The following is a 19,956-nucleotide window of genomic DNA, read 5'->3' on the forward strand; positions in this document are numbered from 1 at the left end:
AAATACTTTAAGATGAAGTATTTGTCTAATGGTGGTTCCCCCCCCTCTCCCCCCCGCCACACACACACACACTACCAGGCAATGCTCAGGACACCCGCTGGGTGTCCTACAATTCAACTAAATCCTGGCATTATCTACCTGGAGAAAGCATCAGATTCCAAAGGCAAAGAGTTCAGTCCCACCAAATAGCCCTCCACTTCAGCAAGACCAGGTTAACACCTGTGCTTCTGACCAACCAACTATAGATTGGAGATTCCAAGACCCTCTCCTTGGACTTCAGACACCAGTCAAAGGTCCAGGTTGTTACTTGTACTTCTGACCAACTGGCTGTAAATCAGAGGTTTCCATGACCTCCCACCCTCTTGGATTCCATTAATTAGTTAGAGTGGCTCACAGAACTCAGGGAAACATTTACTTAAGTTTACCAGTTTATTATAAAAGGACATGATACAAAATACAGATAGAAGAGATGCATCCGGCAAAGTATGTGGGATGGGGGTGAAGCTTCCATGCCCTATCTGAGGCATCAAGCCATGTCTGTGTTTACCAACCCGAAAACTCTCTGAATCCTGACCTTTTGTGTTTTTATGAAGACTTCATTACATAGGCAAGAGTGATTAAATCACTGGCCATTGGTGATCAATTCAACCTCCAGCCCCTCCTGTAATTCATAAACCATCAAAACTACCTGAGAATTTTTAAAATTAGGTTTTCTCCTATATTTAATAGTTGGAAGAAAAGCTGCAGGTACATGTAAGTCACTTAATCACTGCGTATCTTTGCCTATAGGCCTATGATTGAATATATCAGTGTTTTAATGCTTACACTTTTAAGATTTCTGTTCTTCCGGAAGATAGCATTGCAACAACTGCATTTCATTTCTGTGATCTCGTTCTGGCACTCTAGAATTGTTTAAAGTCACTTTAGACAGAATTTACTGTCACTGTGGATCCAGCTGTATTAAGTGATCAATTATTTAAAACGATAAATTTGAGACCCCGCCCTGCCGCAAGGGAGGGCGGGAGGAGGATGATTGACAAAGCTGATCAGTGGCTAGCCTGATCACTATTTTTAAAAATAGTGAAAAATTATCTAGTTAGGTCTTACTTGGTCAACAAGTTTCAGGTTTTAGAAGTCATTACATACTTATTTATGAAAAAAATTTTAATATGCTATTATTTGTAAAGAAGGGGCTCGCAGAGGGCTTGGCGAAGGGGGGCCGGCCGAGCTTTCCCCTTAAACGTTTGGGCTGGGCCTCGGAACGGCCTCCCCAGGCCTCCCCAGGCCTCGCGGTCTCCCAGAATGGGTTGTTATGGTAACAAATGACTGCACAGTCCCTTACGAACTGGCCAATGAGAGGGCCCGTCTTTTCCACCGCACCTCTGAGCCCGAGGTGTTGCGAAAGCCCGGGTCCAGGCGGCGAGCGGACTTGGCGGACTTCTGCCGAAGAGCGGGGGCGGGGCTTGTTACGTCACCACGGCCAGCCTATCACGCTCGTTCTTGCTCAACGGCCCCGCCCCTTTACCGCACATTTCCCCTCCCCATTTCGCACGACGCAGCGGTTGGGAATACAGGCATTTTCGGAGCTGGAGCCGCCTGCGCCGGCGCCATTTTGTGCCTGTGGAGAAAGAGGCTCCAGAGGCGGCTGGTAGAGGGAGATAACCCATGAGAAGGTGGCGTTGCGTACCCGAGGTCCCCCCCACACACACACCCTGTGTCATCCCCCAACCCCCCTCCGCGGTCAGCAGGTGGTGAGGCCGACGCCGCAAGAGAGCCGGGAAGAGGAAGCGCAGTCGGAAGGGAGGCGGGTGTCGAGAGCGGCTTCAGCTTCGGCTGCGGCGGACCTCGGAGGGGGCCAGGGGTCCGCGGCGCAATGTCAGAGCCGACGCCGGCCGAGCCCGGTACCCCAGCGGCCCGGGAGGACGCCTGTCGGGATTATCAGTCATCCCTCGAAGACCTGACCTTCCATAGCAAACCGCACATCAATATGCTGACCATTCTAGCCCAGGAGAACCTGCCCTTCGCCAAGGAGATCTCCCTCATCGAGGCCCAAACCGCCAAGGCTCCTTCCTCAGAGAAGCTTCCTGTTATGTACCTTATGGATTCTAGCGTGAAAAACGTTGGAGGAGAGTATCTCATTACCTTCACTACAAATCTAGTTGCAACATTTATTTGTGTGTTTGAAAAGGTGGATGAAAATACTAGAAAACGTTTATTTAAATTACGTTCCACATGGGATGAGATATTCCCCTTGAAGAAACTTTATGCCCTGGATGTCAGAGTCAATTCATTAGATCCTGCTTGGCCTATTAAACCTCTACCCCCCAATGTGAATACATCTAGCATCCATGTGAATCCTAAATTTTTAAATAAATCGCCTGAAGAGCCTTCAACACCTGGCACAGTGGTCACTTCCCCTAGCATCTCCACTCCAATTGTTCCTGATATACAAAAGAATCTTACCCAAGAACAACTATAAGGCAGCAGTTACTTGCAAAACAAAAACAGTTATTAGAACTTCAGCAGAAAAAGCTGGAGCTTGAACTAGAGCAAACTAAAGCACAACTGGCAGTTTCTCTTAGTGTTCAGCAGGAGACATCCAACTTAGGTCCTGGATCTGCACCATCCAAATTACATGTTTCATAAATTCCCCCTATGGAGGTTAAAACTCCCCATCAGATTCCTTTGCAACCTGAAAAAAGCCGTGCAGGTCCATCCTTACAAATTCAGGACTTGAAAGGAACAAACCGGGATCCCCGTCTTAATGGGATAAGTCAGCATTCTTCTCACGGAAAAGATCAAAGTCACAGAAAAGAATTCCCAATGAATACATTAAACCAATCTGATATTAAGACAAGTAAAACTATATCTTCTGAAAAACAAAATTCATCCAAACAAGGAAAAAGTAAATCAGGTGAAAAAAATAACCAAGAAAGAACTTTGACCAGTTGGATTCTAAATCTAAATCACCTTTGAAAAACAAATTCTCTCACACAAAAGACTTGAAAAATCAAGAATCTGAATGCCCAAGGGTGTCTGACATGAGTAGGAGAGATCCAAGATTAAAAAAAAAAACATCTTCAAGACTGATAGCAAAGATGATAATACAAAAGAGAAGAGAAAAACTTCAGAAAAAAAAGATAAAGATGAGCATATGAAATCATCTGAACATAGACTGGTTGGAAGTCAAAATAAAATCGTTAATGGCATTGTACAAAAACAAGATGCAATAACGGAAGACTCAGAAAAACAGGGAACAAAACCAGGGAGATCAAGTACTAGAAAGCGATCAAGATCGAGATCACCTGCCAGAAGCCGGTCCATCTTTGCTGCTTGACACAGTCGCTGCAGGGAAGAAACATCTGCACAGCATATGTTTCAAGGGACCTGGCGTATATGGCATACTGTTCTTAATATGTTTACTCCCCTTCTTGGTGCTGTGTGTTTTAACCAAGGTCACCTCTCCGAGGTTGTTTCCCCAGGTAGGGACTTTTCCCTGAAGTTAGGGAGAGAATACAACCCCTTAACTAAGTGCCAGCTGGGTAGTTAATCACTTTAACTACGAACAATCATGCTTAAGCTACATAATCTTTACTCCCTGGAGTGGAGATAAGAAACACCCTAACCTTTGGAATAGAAATTGATAGGATTAAAATCAACTGGTATAAATACAGATGTAATAAGACAATAAAACACGGAACTTGGCTAGAGATCCTGGCTAGGCTGCTGATCTACTGAACGCTGTCTCTGTGTCATTCCTTCTTTGCTGATTCCTTCCACACCTTTGGTGATCCCTGGACCGGCTGGGGCTGGACCCCAACAATCACCCAAGTCTCGGTCACCAATTATACATTCTCCTAAGAGAAGAGATAGGCGGTCACCCAAATGAAGGCAAAGGAGTATGTCTCCAACCTTGACAGCCAAAGCTGGAAAGATTCGCCAATCTGGAGGTAAGCAGTCACATATGGAAGACTTTATGCCACCTTCCAGGGAAGAAAGAAATGCTAAGAGAAGTACTAAACAGGATGTTTGAGATCCAAGGTGAATAAAGAAGACTGAAGAGGAATGACCGCAAGAAACTACATGTCAACATTCTACAAAGTCAGGCACTGAACCAAAGGAGAATGTAGAAAATTGGTCAAGTTCCAAGTCTAACAAAAGATGAAAATCTGGTTGGGAAGAAAATAAAAGCTTACAAGGTGACGACCATAGTAAATCTCCTCATCTAAGGCATAGGGAAAGCTGGTCAAGCACTAAAGGAATTTTGTCACCTCGAGCCCCAAAGCAACAGCATCGATTAAGTGTAGATGCCAGTCTTCAGATTCCTAAAGCGTTAACTCTTGCAAGCAAAAGGGAATTACTTCAAAAGATGAGTGAACGTTTAGCATCTGGTGAAATTACACAGGATGAGTTCCTTGTTGTTGTGCATCAAATTCGACAACTATTTCAGTATCAAGAAAGTAAACATAGATGCAATGTACGTGGTAGTCCAGAAGAAAATAAAGGTGGATTAAAAAAGAAACCTCTCTTATCTGATGCTGAATTAACCTAGTATGAACATAAAGCAAAACTGAAAAGGACACAGGTTCAGCATTCATTTCCAAGACTTGATCTCTTAGATCCTGATATTTTTGACGACCCTTTGACTGATGCCTTGTTGTCTGGAATAGAATGTGAGCCATCCAAAAGTAAACATGCAAGTAGGAATAGTGGAGCACAGTTTGACAGAAAAGAACAATTTAGTGAAAGAGCAAGACGTCTTTCTCCTATATCTGAGAGTCCTTCTTATGCTGAGAATCTTTCACCCCATGAAGGCCAGAGAAGACAGGACGAGCAAGTCTCTGCTAAAGGTGTGCGAGAAGAGCAGAGGTCACCATTCAATGATTGTTTTTCCACTTAAGCGACCTAGATATGAAGATGCAGATAAACCATTTGTAGATAGCCCAGCATCACGATTCGCTGGCCTCGATACAAATCAGCAACTACAGCGTTAGCTGAAGACAGACCATTATTTGATGGACCTAGTAGGCCATCAGTGACAAGAGATGGCCCAACCAAGATGATTTTTGAAGGACCTAATAAATTAAGCCCTAGAATTTATGGACCTCCTGCACCAGGTTCTCTTCGATTTGATGGGTCACCTGGACAAATGGGGGATGGTGGTCCTTTGAGATTTGAAGGACCACAAGGTCAGCTAGGAGGCAGGTGTCCTTTGAGATTTGAAGGTCCTCCAGGACCAGTAGGGACACCTTTGCGGTTTGAAGGGCCAATTGGTCAAGCAGGCAGAGGTGGTTTTTGGTTTGAAGGTTCCCCTGGTCTGAGGTTTGAGGGATCTGCAGGTGGTCTACGATTTGAAGGACCAGCGGGCCAGCCTGTGGGTGGGCTCAGGTTTGAGAGACATTGGGGTCAACCTGTGGGAGGTCTGAGGTTTGAGGGACCTCATGGTCAGCCTGTGGGTGGACTTAGATTTGATAATCCCCGAGGTCAGCCTGTAAGTGGGCATAGATTTGAGGGGGGGTCATGGTCCATCAGGAGCTGCAATTAGGTTTGATGGACCTCATGGTCAGCCAGCAGGTGGGATCAGATTTGAGGGCCCTTTGCTACAGCAGGGAGTTGGAATGAGGTTTGAGGGCCCCCATGGTCAGTCAGTAATTGGTCTGAGGTTTGAAGGACAACATAATCAACTTGGTGGAAACCTTAGGTTTGAGGGTCCACATGGTCAACCAGGGGTTGGGATCAGGTTTGAGGGACCCTTAGTCCAACAAGGAGGTGGAATGAGGTTTGAGGGTCCTGTACCAGGAGGTGGACTGAGAATTGAAGGGCCTCTGGGTCAAGGTGGTCCAAGATTTGAAGGTTGTCATGCTTTAAGGTTTGATGGGCAGCCAGGTCAGCCATCACTCTTACCAAGATTTGATGGATTACATGGTCAACCAGGTCCTAGATTTGAAAGAACTGGTCAACCAGGCCCACAGAGATTTGATGGACCACCTGGACAGCAGGTTCAACCAAGATTTGATGGTGTTCCTCAAAGATTTGATGGTCCACAATACCAGCAAGCAAGGTTTGATATTCCCCTTGGTCTTCAGGGTGCACGATTTGACAATCATCCTTCACAAAGGCTTGAATCTGTTTCTTTCGGTCAGACTGGTCCATATAATGAGCTGCCTGGCAATGCTTTTAATGCCCCATCCCAAGGACTGCAATTCCAAAGACATGAACAAATATTTGATTCACCTCAAGGACCAAATTTTAATGGACCACATGGCCCTGGGAACCAGAGTTTCTCAAATCCCCTTAGCAGAGCTTCTGGACACTATTTTGATGAAAAGAATCTTCAAAGTTCTCAATTTGGAAACTTTGGCAATTTACCTGCTCCAATAACAGTAGGAAACATTCAGGCATCTCAACAGGTTCTGACTGGTGTTGCTCAACCAGTACCATTTGGCCAGGGACAACAATTTTTACCAGTTCACCCACAAAATCCTGGAGCATTTGTTCAGAATCCTTCAGGAGCCCTTCCTAAGGCATATCCTGATAATCGCCTCAGTCAGGTGGATGTAAATGAGTTATTTTCAAAACTGCTAAAAACAGGAATTCTCAAATTGTCCCAGCCTGATTCAGCTACAACACAAGTAAATGAAGTTGCTGCTCAGCCTCCCACTGAAGAGGAGGAAGATCAAAATGAAGATCAAGATGTTCCAGATCTTACCAATTTTACAATTGAAGAGTTAAAACAACATTATGATAGTGTTATAAATCGACTGTACACTGGTATTCAGTGTTACTCTTGTGGAATGAGGTTTACAACATCACAGACAGATGTTTATGCAGATCACTTGGACTGGCATTGGCAAAATAGAACTGAAAAAGATGTTAGCAGAAAAGTCACTCATAGACGTTGGTACTACAGTTTAATAGACTGGATAGAACTTGAGAAAATAGCTGATTTGGAAGAACGTGCAAAGAGCCAGTTTTTTGAAAAGGTGCATGATGAAGTTGCGCTCAAAACTCAGGAAGCTGCTAAAGAAAAGGAGTTCCAAAGTGTACCGGCAGGGCCAGCTGGAGCAGTGGAGAGTTGTGAAATCTGTCAAGAACAATTTGAGCAAATCTGGGATGAAGAAGAGGAGGAGTGGCATTTAAAGAATGCCATTAGAGTGGATGGAAAGATTTATCATCCATCATGTTATGAAGATTTATCAAAATACATCTTCATTTGATTGTACACCATTTCCCAGCAAGACACCAGTTGAAAACCCTTTGAACGTTATGTTGAACATTGTCAAAAGTGAATTGCAGGAACCCTGTGAAATTCCCAAAGTTAAGGAAGAACAAACCGATACCCCACCAGCTTGTACAGAGGAGAGCATAGCAACACCCACTGAAATTAAAACTGAAAATGATACAGTTGAGTCAGTTTAAATAAAATGAGAAAGATATGTTTTTCTTTTTTTAAAAAGCTGCTGTTTGGATGTAGGTGAAGAATTTTTTTTTTTTTTTTAATTTTTTAATTAAATCTTTATTGTTCAGATTATTACATTTGTTCCTCTTTTTTCCCCCCATAACTCCCCTCCTCCCAGTTCCCGCCCCACCATCCGCCCTCACTCCCCACCCACTGTCCTCATCCATAGGTGCACGATTTTTGTCCAGTCTCTTCCTGCATCTCCCACACCCCTTTCCCCCCCAAGAATAGTCAGTCCATTCCCTTTCTATGTCCCTGATTCTATTATAATCACCAGTTCATTCTGTTCATCGGATTATTTATTCACTTGATTCTTAGATTCACTTGTTGATAGATGCATATTTGTTGTTCATAATTTGTATCTTTACCTTTTTCTTCCTCTTACTCTTCTTAAAGGATACCTTTCAGCATTTCATATAATCCTGGTTTGGTGGTGATGAACTCCTTTAACTTTTCCTTATCTGTGAAGCTCTTTATCTGACCTTCAATTCTGAATGATAGCTTTGCTGGATAAAGTAATCTTGGTTGTAGGTTCTTGGTATTCATCACTTTGAATATTTCTTGCCACTCCCTTCTGGCCTGCAAAGTTTCTGTTGAGAAATCAGCTGACAGTCGTATGGGTATTCCCTTGTAGGTAACTGAGTTTCTTTCTCTTGCTGTTTTTAAGATTCTCTCTTTATCTTTTGCTCTTGGCATTTTAATTATGATGTGTCTTGGTGTGGTCCTCTTTGGATTCCTTTTGTTTGGGGTTCTCCGCGCTTCTTGGACCTGTAAGTCCATTTCTTTCACCAGGTGGGGGAAGTTTTCTGTCATTATTTCTTCAAATAGGTTTTCAATATCTTGCTCTCTCTCATCTTCTGGCACCCCTATAATTCTGATGTTGGTACGCCTGAAGCTGTCCCAGAGGCTCCTTACACTATCCTCGCATTTTTGGATTCTTTTTTCATTTTGCTTTTCCGGTTGGGTGTTTTTTGCTTCCTCGCATTTCAAATCATTGACTTGATTCTTGCGATCATCTAGTCTGCTGTTGGGAGTCTGTATAATATTCTTTATTTCAGTCAGTGTATGCTTAATTTCTAGTTGGTTCCCCAATATAACATCGAGGGTCTCATTAGTTTTCTTGTAGATCTCATTAAGTTTATCGGCGGCTTCTAAACAGTTCTTGAGAGACCTTAAAAGTGTGGTTCTGAACTCTAGATCTTCCATTGACAATTTTGTCCTGTTTCTTTGTCTCCGCATTTTGTTATGCTTCCTTGGTGCACCCCCTAGTGGTCTTTGTTTGTGGTTTTATAGTTAAATCTTGATTGTTGTAGCTAATTCCAGGGAGGGTTTGACCTCCAGGCCAAGTGGCTATGAGAATCAGCTGTGTCTGCAGTGAGAGAACTTCTGCCCTCTAGGGAGGTGCTAATCTAGCCTTTGCCTGAGGCTATCTGGCAAATGCCTCTGTGCAGGGCTTGGGCGGGGCGGGTCGCACAGGATCAGCAGGGTGGGCCTGAGAGAGCAGTGATGGCGGCTCTCAGTCCTGTCCCCAGGGGCTCTGCCTCTCTGAGTCCCAGCAATGGCTGCAAAGCTCGGAGAGAAAGCTGCACTCGCTCTGACCGAAGCCAGACAGACCCGCTTCTCCCGTTTGAGTCTGGGTCCCTAAAGACTCGCCCGGATCTGGAGCTCAGAGTCTGTGACTCCCTCCCAATTGAAAACGCCCACCTCGCCCTCCGCCGCCAGCCCGCTCCGCGCGCGCACTCCGCACCTCAGAATTTGACTTCAGCACTGCGCCTCCTCTGAGTGTCCGTATGCGTTTCTCTTTCCTCCTAGTTGTAGGACTTCCATTCAGCCAGCGTTCCAGTGGTTTTGGGTGATGTCCGTTCCGTCTTTTAGTTTCACTTTTGAAGTAGTTGTTCAAAGCAGCAAACTCCGCCGTTAACCTATGCCGCCATCTTGGTTCTCCTAGGTGAAGAATTTTTTTATGTATATGTAGAACTATCTATATAAATTGTCTAGCTGAGGCAGGGCCTTCAACTATCATTTGGTTAATAAATACATTTTAGTATTTGCATATCCTACTGACTGCACAGTTTCAGGTGCTTGTCTGTGTGAAAGTTCTGTAGATGTGTGCAAATTTACAAAATGAAATTGTATGTGTAAAAACATACGATTTTCACTTGTGAAACTGTAAATTATAAATAAAAAATATTTTTGCTACCAAAAAAAAAATAAATAAAATAATAAATTTGAGATTTGAAGGACCACAAGGTCAGCTAGGAGGCAGGTGTCCTTTGAAATTTGAAGGTCCTCCAGGACCAGTAGGGACACCTTTGCGGTTTGAAGGGCCAATTGGTCAAGCAGGCAGAGGTGGTTTTCGGTTTGAAGGTTCCCCTGGTCTGAGGTTTGAGGGATCTGCAGGGAGGTGTGGAAGAAAGGAATACATTTTATAAAATGTTACAATAAATCTCACAACTGACTTTTGACTAGTTGGTGTTTTAAGAATATTTTTTAAATTTTGTAATGTGCAGTTAAGGTCCATCTTGGAGGCTGGCTACCAGAGCTAAGTATTCCCTTATAACACACCCTTCCTTCCTCCATTCCTTCCTTCCTTCCTTCCTTTTCTCTCACTAATCAATTTCACATAATTACTATTTCAGTTGAACTAAAGATCAAATCAAGTTACAAAAAAAATCCAGCTATAGTTTCTGTTGAATTTTCATGGATTCTACAGATTAATGCAGGAGAAATGGACATATTTATAGCATGGAGTCTTCTGATCAAGCCTTTTTATATCCTGTTAAGTTTTCTATTTTTCTTCATCTAGGTCCAACATACTTTCTGTTGTGATTTGCTGTTATTGTTTTTCTTGCACTAATTTTACCTCTTATAATTTTGAACTGGTTTTAGCTGGAATATAACAATACTATTGATTTTTATATATTTATAAAAAATGTATATTTATACTTATATAAATGTATACATTTTATGCATTTATAAAAATTTAATGTCTGACTTATTAAATGCTCTTATTATTTCTAATAACTTGTAAATTGATTCCCTTAGGTTTTCCAGGTATATTATGTCATCTGCACATAATGACAATTTTGCTATCTCTCTTTCAATAGTAAAACTCTTATTTTGTTCTTGTGACTAATTATACTATCAGTTATTTTTATGAGAAAAACCTGGGACTAGAAAGTCTTCTGAATTGGGTGGAAATAATATATAGGAAAACTATTTTACATATTTTATTATTTAAATTGGGGTGTAGATGTGGAATAACGTTTCCAAACTACCCTTCCAAATGCTATGAATCAAAACTTGCCACATAAAAAGCTTCCCAGAATTTTAGTTTTTTAAAATATCCCATATCTACATTGCTTTGAAAGAACTTACCACAGAGTCTGGCTTCCAGACAGCAGCCCTTTTTCCTTACCACTTCAGGCAAAGGTTCAAAGGATACTTTTCATGGGGCTTTAAACAAATTATTTTCCCAAGGAGTTTATGGCATAATACACTTTGGATCATCAAAACAAGAATCACACATGTAAAGATAAATAAGGAAAGACTCCTCTGAAAATCCAGAATACAGACCACAGCACAAAAACAACATAACTAGAGGAGGAGAAGGAAAGACAAGGAGAGACTCAGCTTTCAGAGGAATGTTACATCCTCTGCCAGGCATTGGCTTCTGTCCTTTGACAACAGTTGTTAACAATCTCTTGAGCACTGGGAGTGTCAGATATTTTACGGAGAAAATGCTGATGGGTAGCAATCTGGGAAGGGGAAACTAGAGACTTGCCTTAACTTAGTACTGTTTCTGTGTGGTAAGCATAATGTTCTTACTTAGATTGCATGTTACACAACAATAAAAATAACATGTTTTCTAAAGATGCTTTTACTTATAATTTATAAACCTTTTTCTTCTTATATATCAATTATTGTTTGGAGAGATATAGCCTAAGCGACCATTGCAACCGAACGGTTGACGGGTCGCTATGATGCGCACTAACCACCAGGGGGCAGACGCTCAATGTAGGAACTACTCAAATCTCTAGGTTACAAAGGAAAACACTGAAAAATGTGGCCTGTTCTCTTTAACTCTCAAATGGCCATCATGGGAGAAAAAACAAACAAAAAACACTGCAAATTTAAGCGAATTTTGCTATGGCTCTGTAGGGGACTGAATTAACAGCAATTTTTAACTTAATGCCAAATGTGAGTCAGTTTAAACCAAGGATGTCAAACCAAGCCATTCTATTGTGCAGTAGCTTGGAACAAACCCCATCCTAGCCTGGATCAGCAATATTCACCAGAACTCAAACGAGTGGGGAGAAAAAGCAATTTAATTAATGTTCCTCACTGAACTCTTGATTGATTCCATCCACCATCCCCTCCTCCCAAACCTTTCTCTCCACACCTCCTCCACCTAAGAAAATGGCAACCCATTTGTATAATCTACAGATGATGTTATAAATATCCAAATGGTCCTTGGCAGAAAAAAGGTTCCCCACCCCTGCCTTAATCCAACTCATCTATATTGCTTACCTGACATCTGCAATAGCTTCCTAATTGGTCTGCTTACTTCCACCCTGACCTCTATCAAATTCCATATATATCTATATCTATAGATATATATTCAACTTGTATACTGCATATTTCTTCCCTCAAAATGTAAGCTTCGTGAAGACAAAGACCATGTCTGATTTTAACTGGGTGTTCCTGGTGCCTAGCACAGTACAATAAAAGTTATTGTGAGAATGAATGGTTTGTAGAATCTCTGCATGACAGAAGTCATGTCCACAGCAGACAATTACAGTTCAGAGTCCATTCTCTTAAAAGTCTCCCTTCGCCTGCCCAAGCTGATTGTATGGTGATCTGTTAGCAGAGCCTCTTAGGCAAAAAACCAGAGTGAGAGCTTTGATAAAGTGTGACTAGATGCAATGTATTCAAACTGAGCCTAACCCTTCCTAGGGCTCTGGAAAGAGATGAAGAAATTTTGTGGAAACACACACACACACACACACACACACACACACACACACACACACACAATCTTATAGAGCCTTTGATACATTACTGCCCTCTGGTGGCGATAATCTTTATCTGCTTGCAACCAAGAACTTCCTGTCTTCTATGTCTCAAATTTTCCTGAAATTTTATGATTTTAACCTTGATATGTCTCCGTTGATCCATTATGTCTTCCTTCTAGAAGTGCATGTCCTTCAGTTCTAGAAAACTTTCTTGAATTATTTCTTTGAAATTTTCTCTGTCCTTTTTGTAATTCCTAAAATTTGTATGTTAGAGCTCCTCAATTGATCTTTTAACTTTCCAATCCTTTTCCTCCCTCCCTGGTTTTATTTTGTACTACTTTTTGAGAGGGGATTCTTTTGGCTCCACCAAAATGTCACCAAAACGACCTGTTGATAAAGCAAAGCTGAGTTTATTCTCACTCAAGTGCGGAGGGCACTAACTGTGGGCAGAATCTCAGCTACCTCTTGAGAGGAGGAAAGGCAAAGGCGAGAGGCTTATGAGGTCCTGAAATCTGGTTTAAGGCTGGTCTTCCAATGCCGGTGCTTCATCAGAAATCGCCAAGGCCGGCCTTGGGTGCCGACGAAGGTTTCAGTACATGTCACTTTCACCTTTCGGGGTCTCCGTGTTCTTAGTTCACCTAAAAATGCGGGGTCTCACTACATTACCTTGAAAGCCCCATCCCTGCTTTTCCTGTCTGTAAGTCTGGGGCTCAGGGGCAGGCGGAGGTGGGATGGGAGGATGTACTGCTACAGAAAATGGCCCAACATGGGAGTCGGTGAGAGAAAATGCATCAGAAAGGGGGCGGTAAGTCAGTAGAATCGGCCTCCAGGGAGGGTGTGTCAGAGACCGTGTCGGAGGAGCCCGCGTCCAGGCGGAGGTGAGAACAGATGCTCCTTTCTCAAAACTGCAGGATGTGAGTGACCTGGCGGTAACTTAGAGGCTGGACCTGCTGACCAGGCTGCCTAGGTCCAGGCCTTTGAGAGGACAGTCCCACTCAGAGGGACCGAGGGAAACTCCCAATCCCAGCCTCGTCTTAAAGGGCCAGACGCCACGCAGGTTAATTTGCAGGCCGACTGAGGCCGCAGGGGGGCTCACGTGGTGACTCCCAATTTCCCAGGCGTTGCTTTACTGCCCCACTGGGATGAATTCTTAGGGCACCCCTTCCTCCCGTGGGTTATCCGACTCTTCAATGCCCCGCCGGCTCTCTCCTTTCCTCGTCCCCCAGGTGTCCTCACCTCGCGCTCCTCCCACGCCCCTTCCTCCCCCCATTCCTTCCCTCTTCACATTTCTCCAGACCCTCCTACGCGCGCGGCCTTTCTGCCTCATGGTTTCCTATTTCTCGGCTCTGATGGTGGTATCTCCCTCCTTTCCCGTTTCTACCCCTTTCCCTGGCCTTCTTCGTACGCCTTACCCTGCTCTACTGGACCGCGGTTCGCCGACGACCCGGCTGTACTCGAGCCTGGGGTCCTAGGGGCGCAGAGGCGCCACCCTCCTTAAGGATGCGCCGATTCTCCCGCCCGCTGAAGGCGGAGTGAGAAGGCTATTGGTCCCCCGGTGCGCCTCCCAGGATTGGCAGCTCTTTCTATCCAACCCAGGCGCGCAGCCGACTCCCGCCCCTCGCCCGGAAGGACCCCCCGCGAGTGGCTGGCTCATGCCTGACCTGGTCTGGTCCCGACTCCGTCCCCGCGCGCGGTGCCTCTCCCAGCTCTTCAGTCGGTTCTCCAAGCGGACCCCGCAGTCCTTGTGGGGAGAGCTGCGCCCAGATTTGCTTTACATAGGAGGCCGAGTCAGAATTAGAAAGCTGGCCCTTCCTCTCCAAATTTCCTGCTTGCTCACACGTGTTGGCCACACTTTTAAAGAACTCCAACAAACTGACCGTTACTAGTAGCCATGGACCGAGCTCCATGATGATAATAATAATAATAGTAAACACCACCATAGACGCTTTATAAGAATGAGCTCATTTCCCCGCAAGGTAGATGTATATGACCCCCATTTGGCAAGTGAGGAAACTAAGTGGCAAACAGGTTAAGAATCTTGCTAACGATCCGCTAATAAAACAGCTGTTAAGAGGCAGTTGGCGTTAGAACCCAGGCAGTGGGACTTCCCTGAGCCATTCCAAACCCGCGGTCGCCACCGCCTCCGGAGCGTGGGATGAATTCGCAATTCAAGAAGCAGATTCAAGCCTTCCACCGAGTCAGGGTTAGAAACACGGAGAAGGAAGGCGAGGATGGAGAAGGCCACGAGATCCTTCGCTTGGGCGCTGTGCCCTCTGAGCTTGGTGCGTTGAAGGATGAGGTGATTTCATTAAGGGTGTAGTACAGTATGTGGGTATCCTTTTGAAATCATGATTTAAAGCTAACTTTTTAAAATATTGAGGGAAAAGAACTATTAAATGATCCTTTATTAAAATGGGAAAACCATGGCTCTTTAATACTAAAGCATAGTAAATACCTTCAAGGAGCAGGCTATCCCTTAGGAGTGTGTAAGTAGAAAGTATTTTGATTCTGTATTAATATTTAAAGAGATGTGTAACAGCTATGCAAATGCAGGGTGGGGGCCCTGCCCCTTAAATTTATATGCACCTTTCAAATGATTGAGTAGTCACATAAATCTCAGCTCAAAATTCCCAGAAATAGAGCTGTTCTCCACAAGTACCTGTACTCACCATACCACATGTATACCACCTTACATCATATTTATAGAATGACTGCCAGGAACAAAAATGCTAAGAGTTTATTTGATATGGGAATATGTATTATTTCATATCCAAGTTCAGGTAAGTCCCAAGGGCAATTTCCAATATTGTTCAGTAAGTTTCCATTATTAGGATACAGTGAACTAGCCTAATCATTTCCTATTAAAGATTTTGGTGAGTTGATTGTAGAGCAGGAACTCAACTAGCTTTGCCGACAAAGACGTAGTCCGAATAAAGAATGGTAAAGAAAAAAGAAAAAAGAAAAAAAGAATGGTAAAGAAGGGAACCCAATCTTTCTTACACACAATGGTGTACTGAACTTTTCCACTGAGGCACTGGAAAATATGCTCTTTAGAGAAGCACTGAAATGAAAAAGCAGCTGAAGCTGGTTTGGCTCAGTGGATAGAGCATCGGCCTGCGCACTGAAAGGTCCCAGGTTCGATTCCAGTCAAGGGCATGTACCTTGGTTGCGGGCACATTCCCAGTGGGAGATGTGTAGGAGGCAGCAGATCGATGTTTCGCTCTCGTCAATGTTTCTAACTATCTCTCTCCCTTCCTCTCTGTAAAAAATCAATAAAATATATTTTAAAAAAAAGAAATGGAAAAGCAAAGGATGACATAGTGGTTCAGATTTAATATAGAGCAACAAAACTGTCAGTATGTTTTGCTAAGGAAGTGGAGGTGAAGCCTGCAGCAATGATGAAGTGAATTAAAAAAATGTATTTTCACTTTCATGCCTCAAATTATACCAGTAGGGAACTCTGTAAAATGTGTAAGAATTAGTTCCTTTCTTTCTTTTCCCATGCTTCATACTTAACTCTGCACCTGCTGGGAAACTCACTCCCCAGGCTTTGTTGTAATTTAGTTCATGCTTTGTAATTTCTATGGTGAGCCTTTGTCCTAAAAGTTAAGTTAGGTATCCTCGGGTCCCTTTACTTCTGAGCGAGAGAAGACCCAGGCTTAATGTCTGGTTGACTGGGTAAAAATAGTCATTCTTTCAGCTTCTGGATGCTAATGCCTTCTTTATGGAGCCTTAGGCAAACAGTTAATTCTGGTTCTGAAGGAAGTCGGTAGGAACCACTCGTGTTTTGTTCATTTGGGTATAGTATACATTGGTGATGTGACTACAACTCATTGTGAACAAAAAATTGGTTATTTTTATATTATTATTTTACTACCTTTGGCCCTACTGATGACACAGATCCACAACAAAAATAAAATGTGTTGTTGTTTTTTTGAAAGGCCAGGTCAAGATTATTCAGCTCAGAATGGGCCAAAAGGACTCATTTGGAGAACTGGATTGCCTTCCCTGGTATTAACCTGCAAACTCAACAGGACAGCATCCTATAACTTTCCCTGGGTAGAATTAGGATTGTAAACATAATACCTCTATTGTGACTGCCATTTATTTGCTGTTGACTTTCAACTCTAGATTTCCAGTTCTGACTTACTGTTCCAAATTCTAAATTCCAACCTTCTTTGTTCTGGCCTATGTTGCTCAGTGGGTTGGGGCATTATCCCATACTCCAAAAGGTGGAGGGTTTGATTCCTGGTCAGGGTACATACCCAGGTTTCGAGTTCAATCCCTGGTTGGGGTGTGTACAAGAGGCAACTGATGAATGCTTTTCTCTCGTATCCATGTTTCTCCCTTTCTCTCTTTTTCTCTCTCTCCCTCCCGCCCTCTTTCTAAAATAGTAATAAATAAATACAGCCCAACTGTCTTCTTCATCTCTACCTGAGTGTTCTGGGTGTCCCACAGCTATCTCCAACCCAGCATGTCCAAAATTGAATTAACTTATATCCTCCCTCATGCCCCGCCCCAGAACTACTCCATATTTCTCTGAATGAATAGTAAATATCCTTTTAGAATCAAGTCATAATTAGAGAACATTCCAGATCCCTTCCTCCCTTTACTCTCCCTTCTCACTCATCTAACTCGTGGTCAATTGTACTGATTCTACTTGGGTCAATGTATCAGGCATCTCCATACTCATAAAGTTACTACTGGTTGTCGGGTTGCCTAGAAGCAGAGTCTCAAGAGGATTTAGGTTGCATATGATCTATTGAGGGAGCGACTTTCAAGAGAAACACCTAAGGGAGGGAGAGAAACAGACTAAGGAAAGGAAAAGAGCCCACCTAATAAAGATGCAGTCTCGGGTAAAGTCTAGCCTGGTCTGGTCCACAGGTAAGGGATCTGAAGCAACCACACAGCAGAATGATACCCCTTGAGGCAAGGGGGCCAATCTCTTGTAAACACCCCCCATAGATATTGACTGCGGGCAGTGGTTGAAGAGGGTGTCATAACTTCCTGGGGAAGGCGGCCACAGTCAATGGTGGGTAATTCACTGGAGAAAGGGGCAGCTGTGAGCCATTCGCAGCATCCACAGTCACTGCTGGGGATGAAGGCTGGGTCCGTCCTGGTGAAAGATCTGGGCAGGGCACCACAGTGTCTACCATGCCAGCCCTCATCATCTCTCACTTGAACTATTGTAGCAGACTTCTTGTTGGAATCCCTACCTCTAGTCGCAACCACCTCTAATTCACCATCCACACTGCAACAACCAAGGTGATCTTTCCAAAAGGAAAATCTGATCATTCATCTCTCAAAATTATAGAGAAAAAAGCTAAACTCCTTAATTTCACAACAACCCTTCATGCTAAGACGTTATACTACCTTCCTAGCCTTATTTCCTATAACTCTCTTCACCCACTTACTCTTCATGACTGCCTCATACTCACACACATATAAGTACATGACTGCCCTGGCCAGTGTAGCGCAATTAATTGTAACATTGTCCTGTACACCAAAAAGACCTGGGTTTTATTTGGGTCAGAGCACATACACAGATTGTGGGTTCAACCCCCAAATGGGGCATGTGTGGGAGGCAACTGATCAATGTTTAACTCTTACATCAATGTCTCTCTCTCTCTCTTTTCCTCTCTCTCTAAAATCAGTAAAAGCATGTCTTCAGGTGCAGATTAACAATAATAATGATAATACGTGCATTACTTACACACATGCACACACTCACCTTTGCTCTAGTAATATCAAACTCACACTTCATACTCTCTCATGTTCCATGCTTTTACACTGCTGCTCAATCTGCCCAGGATATCTTTCTCACTCCCTGCTCCCACTTATCTGAGAAATTCCTGTTCCTTCTTCAATAGAAAGTGCATCATCATCACCTATAAAGAGCTTTCCCTGGCTTCTTTAGCTGGATTCAGCACGTGTCACCTTGTATTGTAATTGTACAATTAAACAGTAAGCTAGCTCCTCATTTTATCTCCTGAGACTGGCTTGGCGTCAACGCCCAATAAAAGTCGGTTGGTGACCTTCCAGCTTTATCACCCCTTGAACACCAAGTTCCATTAGTTTACCAGTCAGTTTCATGTGATCTTCCCTTACGTGTCTCAAAACTCTCTTCTTGAAGCTCCATGGCATATCCCCTTCTTTTAATATTGTAGAAGTTGGTAAACAGTCTATGTTCACTCAGGATTTTAGTGATGTTAACATTATTCCTCCTGAGTCTTCTGCAGTTCTAATATAATAATTTATACTTGAGCCAAGTAAGCTTTAAAAGCTGAGTAAGATTTCTACAGTGAGAAATGAGCCAAATGGTTAGGGCTAAAAAAAATTTTTTTTTAAAGACTCGGGAGTTGCAGTAGACTAAGGCTTGGTTATTGCCCAAGCAGATTAACTTCCCAGAAGTTTCCCATGTGGGCTGAGAAATAGGAAAGAAGTTTGCCTTCCAAGGTGGGAACTGGTTTGGGGGAGACAACCCAGGCGTTCAGACTCCCTACTTGGTGCAGAGTTGCTTGCCCCAGAGTCGAGAGCATGTGCAGGTAGTAGAGAAGCAGCAGCAGCTGCAAGAGCATTCACAGCCAGGGTGAGACCAACACATTTGGTCTCAGTGGGTGGGAGGACTGGAGCAGAGAAGTCTCCAGGCAACTTCAGGGCTCAATGCCCCCCCCCCAACCCCGCCCCAAGAATTAAGGAGCCGCTGTTGCAACCCATCAACACCTGAGAAACTGGAGGCTCCTCAAAACCAGGCTGTGGAGGCAAAACACTTAAGTTCAATCTTTGTGTTTCCAAGTAGAGACTTCAGCTTGAAAGAGGTTCCCTCCCTCACCCCTCCTTGGGTACTATTTGGGATGTGCCGAGAGAAGACTCATGTGAGTGGTGAGTTTGGGAGAAGGGACAGAGCTTATAAGGCCCAGTCTCTAACTTCCTCCTCTTTGGAACTAGGCCTGATCTCAGGATGCAAATCTTTTAGTGTGTATAGCAAAGAGACTGTTCCTATAGGGCAGCGGTTCTCAACCTGTGGGTCGCGACCCCTTTGGGGGTCGAACGACCCTTTCACAGGAGTCACCTAAGACCATCGGAAAACACATGTATAATTACATATTGTTTTTGTGATTAATCACTATGCTTTAATTATGTTCAATTTGAACAATGAAAATACATCCTGCATATCAGATATTTACATTACGATTCATAACAGTAGCAAAATTACAGTTATGAAGTAGCAACGAAAATAATTTTATGGTTGGGGGTCACCACAACATGAACTGTATTAAAGGGTCGCGTCATCAGGAAGGTTGAGAACCACTGCTATAGGGCGAAACCTGAGGTTGTCCTCGGCTACTGTCCTGAGTGGGAAAGTGCTGCACATTCTTCAACTTAAGCTTTTATCATTTAAAAAAGAAAAAAACACTGATCTTCTCTTTTTTCCCCCCTCAAATATACTTTTATTGATTTCGGAGAGGAAGGGAGAGGGAG

At 43.5% G+C, this 19,956-nt stretch overlaps 1 pseudogene across 1 annotated transcript; it reads left to right on the forward strand.

Annotated features, from left to right (window-relative positions):
* Nucleotides 1-1,873: 1,873 nt before the first annotated feature.
* On the forward strand, nucleotides 1,874-7,419 carry LOC308524833 (pre-mRNA cleavage complex 2 protein Pcf11-like; annotated as a pseudogene). The gene is made up of 3 exons: nucleotides 1,874-3,310; nucleotides 3,833-4,460; nucleotides 4,851-7,419. The product of its transcript is annotated as a pre-mRNA cleavage complex 2 protein Pcf11-like (transcript).
* The last annotated feature ends 12,537 nt before the right edge of the window (nucleotides 7,420-19,956 follow it).

This window comes from Myotis nattereri, assembly GCF_964212035.1.
Source record: "Myotis nattereri genome assembly, chromosome: 1".
Taxonomy (NCBI): Eukaryota; Metazoa; Chordata; class Mammalia; order Chiroptera; family Vespertilionidae; genus Myotis; species Myotis nattereri.